The following is a 13,334-nucleotide window of genomic DNA, read 5'->3' on the forward strand; positions in this document are numbered from 1 at the left end:
AAAATGAAGGCATGATGAGAGCTGCTCGGGAAGCGGGCATTGACCTGCATGATTCTATGCTGTTGGTTATATTCTACGCCCTGCATTGAGATGTAACCAAATCTATTTTGGTTCATAGAATTTTGCACAGGGGGTCTAATTGACAGCATGGGTGTAGCCAATGACCCCTGGACTCTGGGAAAGCCAGCCATTCTGTAGAATTGTTGTGTCCTCTCACGTTGCTCTGATAGTCAGTGGTGAAAAAGATGAAGTCATTAGTCCTGCTAAATAAAGCATCTGTGGCCTCTTTAATACATCTGTGGCAGTAAACTGGCTGACACTGCAGCTGTCTCCAGTGCCAGGCTGCAAGCAGCATAAAGCTTGAGGACTACACTGAATTTGACAGCCATTAGCAGTGCCATACAGAAGTTAGACGTTGTGTAGAAATCTTGTGAGGGAGGTGGCCCTACTCTGTCAATGCCTCTGCTAAACCTCAACCTCCAAAGACACATCTCGACTGCCCGTACCAGATAGCTGTACCTGCTACGGGAGACCTTCTGTACAGTGAAGCGATGGGATTTGATGGTATGTTTTGTGTGCCACCTGACAGCATAGACAGTCATTTTTTGTTCTTGCGAGTCCTCCTCTGCCAAGTCCAGTGCTAACGGAGTACTAATTGCAGTTCCAATAATACACAAAAACCTAAAAAGAAAATTTGCAGCTGCTCACTTGTGAAGACTCCAGCTTTCTCACCCCAGCCTCTCCAGCAAAGCCTGTTCCATCTGAGAGAGAGGAGCACTTCAAACAAGCAGTATATTACTGTTGCACTATGGGGCACTCCACTATTTAATACTCAACCTGTTGGGTTAATTAGCCTACCACACAAATTGAGTGTAATAACACTCGGAATAAAAATTCTACTTATAGCAATGTTGAAACAGCTGGGAAACATGTGGTAAGTGCGTACTTTATCGCATTCCCATCATTACCGGCCTCCATAGCACATGTGCCACTAGCGTTAAGTTCAACACCAATAGCAACATTTGGTCTATCATGAAAATTTTGGAACATATTTGTGACATTGCTGTCACTTATCCTTTAATACCTCATAAAAAGTATCCAGATTACAGTGTACTGCCAGTCTGGTACTGACCAGGCTCAGTCTCTGGTCTATACTGGAGAGGATAGTGCTGGGACTGATACAATTGCTTTTCTGTGGGTCAGTCGCCGTTAGCGATACATGGTTGGCTTGAGTGAGATTCCTGTCGCCAAGAAGCAGAGATGCAGGAGACAGCCGGTGCCTGTGGAACGATCTGCCAGCATTCTTTACCGACTGAATTTTCTCTGACGATTCCTTTTTTGCTGGTAAATAAGATCTTATAAGATCCCCACTGTATTTCTACCTTAAAACATGCAAACCTGGCTACATCCCAAAAAATCAAATCAATCCACCTAAACCCGACACTGAAACAGACAACAGAACGACTACCAGTATTCTCTTCAGTTTGGCACCCGTAATGATTTTTCAGGCAACGCAGGTTGTAGTTAACAAGGCACAGTATTGCCCACTGTGCAGGAAGAGCAGTTCGAATGGTGTGGTCATGACACCATGCACAAGGGATGTGATGGTTCTTCTGTAATACAACGGGATGTCTCCATCCAAAGGCATCGCTGCAAAGCAAACACTTTTCAGCAATGACAGCGCAACTTCGTTATTCCTCCAATCAGCTCTGCCTAAACAAACTCAGGCTAATTTGTGATGCAGCTCAGTGAATTATTAAGAACCACTCATAAAAACGATCATCTGGTCTTCCTGATAACTGCAATCCCAGCCACAGTCCTCAAGATCCCACGATTTGTGGTGACAGCTGCATGTATGTCCCTCGACAGCACACACTTCTCATCATCTCACAGCAAAGTGCAACAGAAAGGAAGTAAATAATAACCCCTGCACGGCTGGGTTCTTTTCAAAATCTGTATAACGATGTAGATATTTCACCATGAGTGTCTATGTATCCATTTAACTAGATAGTTTACCTATTTATCCGCAAATCTAACCATCTACCTATAAAACTATGTAGATATCTAACCATATGTCTCTATCTGTATAACTATCCAGATATTTAGCCATATCTATCAACTATCCTTCCATCTATATAACCATCACTATCTAATATATCTATATATAATCCTGCATAAACACACTTTCAGACTTGACAACGTATTTGTGTTTAGACTGGTGCTCAAATAAACAGCTATTGTAATAGGAGTAGATTATGCAAATGCAATTAATTTTGTGGTGAAGATATAAAGGATTTATTTCTGTTTGTCCTAAAGAGGTGAAAACTGTAAATGAGACATCATGCTTCACTGACCTTAATATGTTCTGGAGTGGCGTATTTATTTTAATATCAACTTGTTCTGTTGAAGAAACAAGCAATTGCTCCCTCATCTCAATAAATATAAATCTCAATTTAAAAAAAAAGCTGGTAAAATAGTCAAAGTCTTAACAAGTCATTAAAACTGAGCGTTATGCTCATAAAGCAGCTTGTGAAACAATTCAAAACTGTAAATGTAAGTGTTATTCCACAAGTACGTATTTGATAGAATGTCAACCTTCCTCTCTCTGTCCAGCTGCAATCACCTTTAAACCACCTTCCTGGGGATTTTCAATGGGGAAAAGCGTGTTTGAGAGGACAGTTTGTGAAATCCCTACGTTTGTGAAAAATATGATTAGATATAACTCAAACTGATCTAATTCATTTTCAAGATATATGTTCGTAACAATAACTTAGTTATAGAGCACCCTTAACATGTCAAAAGCAGTTTGCAGTTGGGGTCAGATCTAAGCAGGAAGAGTAGGGAAAGTGGCTGAAGAAGGCATTTGAGGTGGAGAGAGGTGTAACGAGACGCAGGGGTTTAGTGAGAGAGTTCTAGAGCGTGGGGCTTCATCACTGACTTAAAATGGAGCAAAGTGAGAATGCTCAGTAAACCAACACTGGAAGGTTGGAGAGTGTGAGCTGGGATGTAGGGCTGGAGGAGGTTGCTGAGATAGGCTGGAATGAGGCCATGGAATGACATTTGGACAATGGGGTAAATTTTAATGGAGAGCTGGGAAGAGGGTGGGGGAGGGGAGAAGTTCCTGATGGGAAACCCAGAAGTATGGGTTTCCTGGACATCCTTACAACTTTGACTTAAGGACGTCTTTCATTTTTTTTCAGTAGGTTTCCCGCCCGAGAAGCTAGCCAGATTGACAGGCTGGCTGTCAGTCGGACAGGAGAGCAGCCGGGGAGCGGATGCCAGCAGGTAAGTCTCAGATTTGGGGGGGGGGTCGGAGATCGTGGGGAGGTCAGAGATCGTGGGGAGGGGTCAGCCGATCGCGGGGGGGTGGGGTCGGACGATCGCGTGTGTGGAATCGCGGCAGATAAGCTTGTTGGGCTGGGGGAAACACTCCTGCTCCTCTGGGCCCACAAACAGTCCAGTAAAGACATTTATCTGTCTGGCCTTCCCGCCTCCTCTTACATGGTCTGAATCCCGGCCCCCAAGAGTTAAAAATAAAAAAAACTATTAAAATGGAGGCCCGCAGCCTCCTTGAAAGATTTTACTGACCGACCCGCCTCCTGAGAGCAGATTGGTCGCCCTCCACTCGACCCGTCTCCGTTACAACCAGAAGTGGATGGGTCGGGGGCAGGTCAGGGGCGGGTCAGGGGGCAAGTCCGGGTCATGGTCGGGTTTTACTTTTTTACAATTTTTACCTTCCCACCTGGCCCCAACCCACCTGTTCATGGGGTTAAAATTTACCCCAAATGACTTTGAAGTCAATGCACCGAGGAACCAGTAGAGGCTGACAGGGACAGAAGAAGTAGGTGAGCAGGACTTTGTGCAGCACAGGACACAGGTTGTGGATGAGTTACTGTTTATGTGGCATGGAGCTCAAGACGCTGGTGAGGAGAGTGGTGGAAAGTCAAGTCTGGAGGTAACACGGGCATTAATAAAGGTTTTAGCAGCATTGAGGTCCGGATAGTGATAGAGGCAGATGATATATGCAGAGAAAGAAGATTTGGTGATGAACTAGTGTGAGGTTTGAAATTCAATGCATGGTTGAATGGACATGAGGAATTTAAAACTTGTTCCTAGGACAATGCAGGATTTTACAATGACAGTAAATATCACTGTTTTCCAGGAAGGTTTAGAAATACTATCATGTCTAACCTAGATGGATCCTGGACTAGAAGCTCCTTACTTTGAAACTACCTCCATGGCCATTCCTTGACATCCTTTCTACTTCCTCCCTCATGTCTCTTCTCCCTCACTGCTTAAGACCCCCTGCTCCTAATTATGAGCATGTCTTTGCTCTATCTAAAGCTACCTGTACAGAATATGTTGCCCATCCTCTCACTTGTTGCTGTTACCGATTGTGCTCCTGGACTACGCTCGAGTGCATTGCTGGCTTCTCAGCTTTACTCTGCTGCTGCGTTGGGTCCTGGGTTGAATTCTGGGTTTTACGGTGGCCTTCACCTTCATCGCTGCTGTTGACTGAGACTGTATTCTCTGCTGCACGGCTTCTATTCCACTACCTGGCCTGCTTCCATGGGCTGAATTTCCGTTCCTCCACCAGGACTCTACTTTGTGCTGAGCTGGTTTTGTTCCGTTCCAGCTGGTTCCCATCTTACTCTGGATGTTGCTCCCATGCAGTTGAATGATCTCTGCTTTTCTGCTGTCCGCTTGCTTCCTGTGGCCACTGACTCTGCTCTGCTCCCCTCGTTCTTCAGGGCTCCTCCATCACCCTTCGCTGAACTGCATTGGACCATCTGCTTAAGCTCTTGTTGCTGCTCCCGATCTTATGCCTTCCTTGCCACCTTACAGCTGCTTTTTGGACCAGCTCCCTCATCTTCACTGATCCTGAGGATTCACCCTTGACCCTCCCTTGGTTCCCAGGTCTTCACTGCTCTAAGTTCTTGGGTTTTATTCCCGCTGCTTCTTTCTCCTCTGCTGGTCCACTGGATCAGCTGCTGCACAATGAGGCCACTAGAAACCTCTGCTGCTTGCACCCCCCCCACAAGAACAACCTCTGCTGGTTCGTGGGTGTTTTACATACGAACATACGAATTAAAAGCAGGAGTAGGCCATTCAGCCCCTCGAGCCTGCTCTGCCATTTGATAAGATCATGGCTGATCTGATTGTGACCTCAACCCTACTTTCCCGTCTACCGACTATAACCTTTGACTCCCTTGTTAATCAGAAATCTATCTAACTCAGCCTTAAAAATATTCAATGACCCTGCCTCCACCGCTCTCTGGGGAAGGGAGTTCCACAGACTCACGACACACTTAGAGAAAAAATTTCTCCTCATCTCCGTCTTAAATGGGAGAGCCCTTATTTTTAAACTGTGGCCCCCAGTTCGAGTCTCTCCCACAAGGGGAATCATCCTCTCAGCATCTACCCCTTCTAGACCCCTCAGGATCTTATGTGTTTCAATAAGATCACCTCTCATTCTTCTAAACTCCAGTGTATATAGGCCCAACATGTCCAACCTTTCCTCATAAGATAACCCCCTCATCCCAGGAATCAGTCGAGTGAACCTTCTCTGAACTGCCTCCAAAGCAATTATGTCCTTTCTTAAATAAGGAGACCAAAACTGCACACAGTATTCTAGATGTGGTCTCACCAATGCCCTGTACAACTGTAGCAAAGCATCTCTACTTTTATATTTCATTCCCCTTGCAATAAATGACAACATTCCATTTGCCTTCCTAATCACTTGCTGTACCTGCATACTAACTTATTGTGATTCATGTACTAGGACACCCAGATCCCTCTTACCTCAGAGTTCTGCAATCTCTCTCCATTTAAATAATATACTGCTTTTCTATTCCTCCTGCCAAAGTGGACAAGTTCACATTTTCCCACATTATTCTCCATCTGCCAAATTTTTGCCCACTCACTTAACCTATCTATATCCCTTTGCAGTCTCCTTATGTCCTCTTCACAACTTACTTTCCTACCTACCTTTGTGTCATCAGCAAATTTAGCAACCATACATTCGGTCCCTTCATCCAAGTCATTGATATAGATTGTAAATAGTTGAGGCCCCAGCACTGATCCCTGTGGCACTCCACTCGTTACATCTTGCCAACCTGAAAATGACCCATTTATGCCTACTCTCTGTTTCCTGTTAGCTGACCAATCCTTTATCCATGCTAGTATGTTACCCCCTACACCATGAGCTCTTGTTTTGTGTAGAAGCCTTTGATGTGGCACCTTGTCAAAAGCCTTCTGGAAATCCAAGTACACCACATCCACAGGATCCCCTTTATCCACGTTGCTTGTTACTTCCTCAAAGAACTCTAATAAATGATGTTAAGCTAACTGGCCTGTAGTTTCCTGCTTTCTGTCTCCCTCCTTTCTTGAATAGAGGAGTTACATTCGCTATTTTCCAATCTGATGGGACCCTTCCAGAATCTAGGGAATTTTGGAAAATTAATACCAATCCATCTCCTATCTCTGCAGCCACTTCTTTTAAGACCCTAGGATGAAGTCCGTCAGGACCTGGGGACTTGTCAGCTTTTAGTTCTAATAATTTTTTCAAAACCCTTTCCCTGGTGATTGTAAATGTTTTAAGTTCCTCCCTCCCTTTCACCTCTTGATTCACAATTATTTCTGGCATGTTATTTGTATCCTCTACAGTGAAGACACACACAAAATATCTGTTCAATTCCTCCACCATTTCCTTATTCTCCATTATTAATTCCCCAGACTCACTCTCTAGAGGACCAACGCTCACTTTACTTACTCTTTTCCTTTTTAAATACCTGTAGAAACTCTTACTATCTTTTTATATTTCTAGCTAGCTTTCTCTCGTGCTCTAATTTCTCCCTCCTTATTATTCTTTTAGTCATTCTTTGCTGTTTTTTATATTCTGACCAATCTTCTGATCTGTCACTAATCTTAGTGGAATTGTTTGCTTTTTCTTTCAATTTGAAACTATCTTTAACTTCCTTAGTTAGCCACGGATGGTACGTCCTTCCCCTAGAGTCTTTCTTTCTCACTGGAATGTATCTTTGCTGAGTGTTGTGAAATATCTCATTAAATGTCTGCCACTGCATCTCTACTGACCTATCCCTTAACCTAAGTTCCCAGTTCACTTTAGCCAGCTCTGTCTTCATTCCCTCATAATTGCCGTTGTTTAAGTTTGAAACACTAGTCTTAGACTTACTCTTCTCTCCCTCCTACTGAATGCGAAATTCAATCATATTGTGATCACTGCTACCTAGAGGCTCCTTTACAATGAGGTCATTAATTAATCCTGTCTCATTACACATTACCAGATCTAGAATAGCCTGCTCTCTGGTTGGCTCTAGAACGTGCTGCTCTAAGAAACTGTCTCGAAAGCACTCTACGAACTCATCTTCCAGGCTACCTTTGCCAATCAGATTCTTCCAATCTATATGTAGATTAAAATCACCCATGATTATCGCTGTTCCTTTCTTACAAGCCCCCATTATTTCTTCCTGTATACCCTGTCCTAGTGTGTGGTTACTATTAGGTGGCCTATAAATTACTCCCACAACTGACTTCTTGCCACTCCCGCCGCTTGCCAACTGAACTCTTGCTTTCTCCACGCTGTTTATATCCCTGCTCCGCTCTCGCTCTTTCCCTCCACTTGCCGACTGAACACTTGCTTTCTCCACGCTGTTTATATCCCCGCTCTGCTCGCGCTCTTTCCCTCCACTTGCCGACTGAACACTTGCTTTCTCCACGCTGTTTATATCCCCGCTCTGCTCGCGCTCTTTCCCGCCACTCGTTTTTCCACACCTCCCTGGTCCTTTGCTTCCACTAGTGCCTCAGCTGATACTCTGCCCCTCGAATGGCTCAATGGCTCCTAGATCCACCTCCTTTCCATAACTAACTCTGAACCTGGATATTGGTTCATAGATGCTCCAAGCTGACGCCACCCTGTCTACAAGTCAACTTTATCCCACCACAGGTCCTCAAACTTCAACAGTTTCTTATCATCCCCTTCCTTTCATCTGTCTATGATCAGAAAAAGCCTCTTCTAATCTCATGCCTCTTCTAATCTCTGCCATGCCTCTGTAACCCAACTTCCTCCTGTATCTATTTGCATGTAGCTGCTACTCCAGATCGGAGCCCATTACTTTCATTTCCCTTTTTTTCTTTTAGCCTCTCTCTGGCTCTTTCTCTCCTCTCTTCTTTCTGTCACCCTGCCATACCACCTATCATTTTCCCCTCTAAGACTTTGCCCCCCTCAATCCCTACCCAAATTACTCCTCTGCAGTTCTACTCTCCTGTCACCATCCAAGGCTTGAAACCCTCTTCAATAAGCCTGCAGCCGCCCTCTGAGCCTCTCTTGGTGTTCTCCGAAGGGCCCATCTAAGCACCATCAATGTCTGCTTACCGGCAACAACCACAGCTGTCTAAACCTCATCTTTCATTGACCTTCCCAGCCAACATGCCTACTTGGTCAAAGCTCCCCGAACTCTTTCCTGTCTCGCTCACCTGACCCACCACTCGAACTCTCAGAAGATCAACAATCACTACCCCCTCTGCATTTCACTCCAGAACGTCCAATCATTGGAAGTTCAACCTTATTGTGGATAATCGGAGTGACATCTTGGTTTGACTAAAACCTGGCTCATGGATGGTGACATCTTGCTGCTTACCGAAGCCCCCCCTGACCTGATAATACTTTCTACCGCCTGCCCCACCCAAAGCACATAATGGCAAAGTGGAGTTCCAAATTCTAATCATTCTGTGTAAATAATTTTTTTTAACCTCCCCTTTAATTCTTTTTCTGTTTATCTTAAATTTGTGCCCCCTTTTTGTTACCGTGTCACCATCCAGTGAAGACAATCTAACAGTATTTATCTTACCAGAAACCTTGATGACCTGAACTTCTCATGACACTCTTCAAAACTCCATCCCCTCATTCCTGGGAACATCCTAGGAATCTATGTTGCACTTTTTACCATTTCTTTTATATCCTTTCCAAATGTGCCCAAAACTGGACACAATACTCCAACTGCAGCCTAACTAAGGTCTTTTACAAGTTCAACATTCCCTCCTTGATTTTGCCTCTAGTTACAAAGGCAAGGATTCTGTTTGCTTTTTATGGCTTAATTGCTTGCGCTGCCACCTTTAGTGTATGTGAACACCAAGGTCTTTCTGCTCCTCTACTCCAGTTAAAATTTTAACATTTAAGGTGTATTTTCTTCCCCATTTTTTACTTGCAAAATGCATTTTAATCATATGTTTCTATATTGAACTGCATCTGCCACCAATCTGCCCATCCTGCTAGCTTAACTATGTATCGTGTGACAATGGGCCAGATTCTACTGTCAAAATAACGGTGAGGCTAATGATGCTGGCGCTGTTATTTATGCGCAAATAGGACAGCAACTTCAGGCGAGGCCAGATGCACGGTTAAGCTCGGATATCCAAAAGTTGCTGTCCGAGTTACGCTGCTCGCCGTTAGCTTTGTGAAAACAGCATCTCGCTGTCTGCCTCACTGTTGAAATACATTGAACAGCTTGAAGTTGCTGTATTTACACAATGGATACAAACCAAACTTACCACAGAAAGTTAAGTCAACTCACTTCAAGTCTAAGTACCTTTTAGCGACATGATAAGTGTTAGTTACTGCCAGTCAACCTCTCTAGCACTGAAAATTAACTATTACAAATGTAGAGTCTCATTCTCTCAGGTTTTAATTGTTGGAGATCTTAAAAATGTAAAATTTTAAATTACTTTTTTACTTTTCCTTCCTGTCTCTTGTTTCTCTCTCTTAATCCAATCTTTCTTTCCCTCTCTTTATTTCTCTTCCTGTACCTGATTTAACATTGAATTCACCCTCTCTAATTTACACTTCCTTCTCAGTCCTTGTGCTGATTGGTTAAGGAGATACCCAGTTGCTTGCCCCGTTCACTCAGGTCCCAGATGCCCTGTTTCCCTCGCACTTTCAGCAACACACCACGCAAAACATTTAAAAACCTAAATGTGCAAGAACAAGTCTAACTAACGACAGACACCGTTAGATGTCCTGTTACAACAAAATTTGGCCCATTATGTTATTGGTTTATCGAAACATAGAAATTAGAGCATGCAGGGAGGTCATTCAGCCATCCTGGTGATGCTAGCTCTTCAAATAAAACTATCTACTCTCAACCCATTTCTCTACCATTTCTCCATATTCGTTTATATTCTCTCTTTTCAAATACTAATCCAATTGTATTTTGAATGATGTTATAATCTCCGTCCAATAGCCACTTGTGCTAAAACATTCCATATCCCTGTGTGCGGAAAAAAAAATCTTCTAACTTCCCCCTTTCTTCTTCTAATGATAGTTGTTCTTCTAATGATAATCCTAAATCTATGCCCCCTTGTTACTGATTCACCAAATGGTGGAAACAATCTTTCACTATTTCAAAATGGGTGCCTGTGAGGGCACTGTGGGCCTTTAGCAGCAGCAGAATAATATATCACCACAATCTCGAAACCCATGGCCCAGCACATCCCTCAGCCATATCAACAGTGTGGCTACAGAGTGGGGCAGAGTCTGGGTACTCTGTGACAAGTGACTCACCTCCTCATCCCTCAGAGCCTCTCCACCATCTACAAGGCTCAAGTCAGGAGTGTGATGGAACACTCACCACTCACCTGGGTGAGTGCAGCTCCAACAACACTCAAGAAACCATCCAGGGCAGAGCTGTCTGCTTGATCGGCCCCCCCGTGCCAGAATGATAGAGTGACAGAGACCCGTGAAATTACATTGCACAGGTGCTGCTGGGAGAAATATACTGATAAGAAATGCTTTTTTTAATTGTAAAGTTAACAGTTTAGGTCCTGAATCGCATATAAATAAAGATCGATTAAATTAACAATATGGTGCCTCTTTCTCAGGCACTGTAGATGTTGAACAAGAGGAAGGAAAGAGAATAATACCTGTAACAAATATCACAGGAGGAACCAGCAGAGGGGTCTCTGCCTGGTAAGTGATTAAGGGGACGATAACGCTCCAGTCTGTAGGTTAACTCCATTGATTTTCTGACCACTGCCTGCTAAGCGAATGACTCAGGTCGAACCTGGTCAGATTAGTTCACCACCGCAGGGCAACGCCACAAACAGCTGAAGAATCCTGATTATTTGTGTAGAATAGATTCGGACAGTGGCTCGGGTTCTTTTGGTGTGCGGGTATTACTAAATCAGCTTTCATAAACACAACCGCCCTGGCAACATCATCTCATTGGCGAGCCCCCCCATCTGTTGGTTCAGTTTCATTTTATTGACCGGTAAGCCTGGATTCTCTGATTGGGGGTGAGTCTGACTGGGAGTATGGTGGAGTGTGAATCGTTCCCATCCAATGTCACGAGCACTGACCCTACCATAGTCTCCGGGCTCAGTGTTCACTGAAATACTGTGGAAGAGCTGCAAGCATTAGAAACATCTCTGATTGGGCACATGCTCGTTGGATTATTGGGAAATAGTGTCCTGCTGCAAGATTTAAAGCCTTGCAGTAGATTAAAGACCAGGCACCATCATCAGATTTGTATTTCCTGGTCCCAAACGAGTTATTTTCCTCAAAATGTCCGTGACTTCAGCTTAAGGACAGTGATCCCCTGATTCTCGTGCAGCTATAATAGGTCAGGCGAAGGAGGGAGATCCTGTTTGGAATAAAATGACGTAGGCCCTTGAGAAAAGCTGCTAAGAGCAATGGAAGGAGGTGGCCAGGGCAGCGAGTGCCAACTGCAACACCCATGCACGACAACTCAGGGCCAGAAAAAGCTTAATGACCGTACAAGTTCTGACAAGGAAAGCCTGACTGTCATGTACAATGACTTCACCTCACATACCAGTAAGTGTATGATCCCACACATCCAGAAATGCTTTCATCTCACTGCCTTGCATAGTACATGGATTATTGCATTATTGCGGTGCTTGGCTTGTGTCCTGGGAACCTGCAGAGGTTTCATGAGACATGGCTGTAGTGGATCCCCTTGATTTTCCAGAAGCCACCCTGGGACTTCCTTCTCTGGGCTAATTATTCTGGCAGAGTGAAGTGCCTTAAAATGGAAGTATTGCAGTCAATGGAAATAAAAATCAGGAGAGATGTAAAAGGAGCTGTCAATTCGCTATCACCCGTCAAACACTAGTGCATAAGAGTATCCCCAGCAGGTTTCTAAAGCCTGTGTACCGTGGTTGCCTAATTGCAAATCCTATTTAAAATGAGTTTGGTCAATTTCAACCTAATTCAGGTCACCAACGCAAAACTGGCTCCAATTCAGCACCGGGTAGTTCGAAAGGCGATACTTTCTTCTTTTCCAAAAAAGATATTAAATCCATTTTCACTAGGAGTGATTTTGTGCAATCAGATTTCATTAGCTGAGAGTAGAGAATGCCAGCCAATCATAATGCACCTATAATGGTGATGGCTGAGCAATTTCACCATCAGCCAGTGAAATACTTGACCAGAATAAAGGCTGAAAACGTCGCTCGTCCAGCTGTGGGGCGTTTCTACATAAAGACTCCGTCGTAAAATCGTAAAACCCAGCTCGCCAACCACGCCGGGGAAGGCCCTGGCCAACTGCATAATGGAGAAAAGGGATAACATTTTTGGTCTGGGAGAGAGGCCCAAAACCATTCTCCATTGACAGAAAGAAAGAAAGACTTGTATTTACATAGTGCCTCTCACAACTTCAGGACGTCCCAAAGCTCTTCACAGCCAATGAGGTACTTTTAAAGTGTAGACACTGTTGTAATGTAGGCAGCCAATTTGCGCACAGCAAGATCCCACAAACAGCAATGTGATAATTGACCAGATCATCTGTTTTAGTGAGATTGAGGGATAAATGATGGGCAGAACACTGGGTGGAGATCCTCTGCTCTTCTTTGAAAAGTGCCATTGGATCTTCTGCGTCCACCTGACAGGGCAGTTTAATGTCTCATCCGAAAGACGACAGTGCAGCGCTCCCTCACGACTGCACTAGAGTTTCAGCCTGGATTATGTACTCAAGTCTCTGGAAGTGGCACCTAAACCCCCGATCTTCTAACTCAGAGATGGGAGTGCCACCCACTGAGCCATGACTAAGATGATTTTTAAAAATGGCAGGTGGCTCGGGGCGCAGATTATAAAGACAATGAAGTGGGGGTGGGGCTGGAGCAATGACTCTGAATGTCAGAGCTCCTGCATCCCACACATTCAACGGGACTCACATGCAGTCAGCAGAGGTACATCTGGGCAGGTCAGACGTAACTTAATGTGCAATGGCGGATGTGGGGTCCACCTAGAGATCAAGCACTGGATCATGGCCTGGATCCCTGACGATTTGGGATTCCAAGGC

General features: G+C 44.3%; 1 protein-coding gene across 3 annotated transcripts in view; it reads right to left on the bottom strand.

Moving 5' to 3' along the window:
• enox1 (ecto-NOX disulfide-thiol exchanger 1) overlaps positions 1–13,334 on the bottom strand; it is a 393,944-nt gene that overhangs the window by 171,468 nt on the left and 209,142 nt on the right. The window lies entirely within an intron of this gene.

Source organism: Heptranchias perlo, chromosome 11, assembly GCF_035084215.1.
Source record: "Heptranchias perlo isolate sHepPer1 chromosome 11, sHepPer1.hap1, whole genome shotgun sequence".
Classification (NCBI taxonomy): Eukaryota; Metazoa; Chordata; class Chondrichthyes; order Hexanchiformes; family Hexanchidae; genus Heptranchias; species Heptranchias perlo.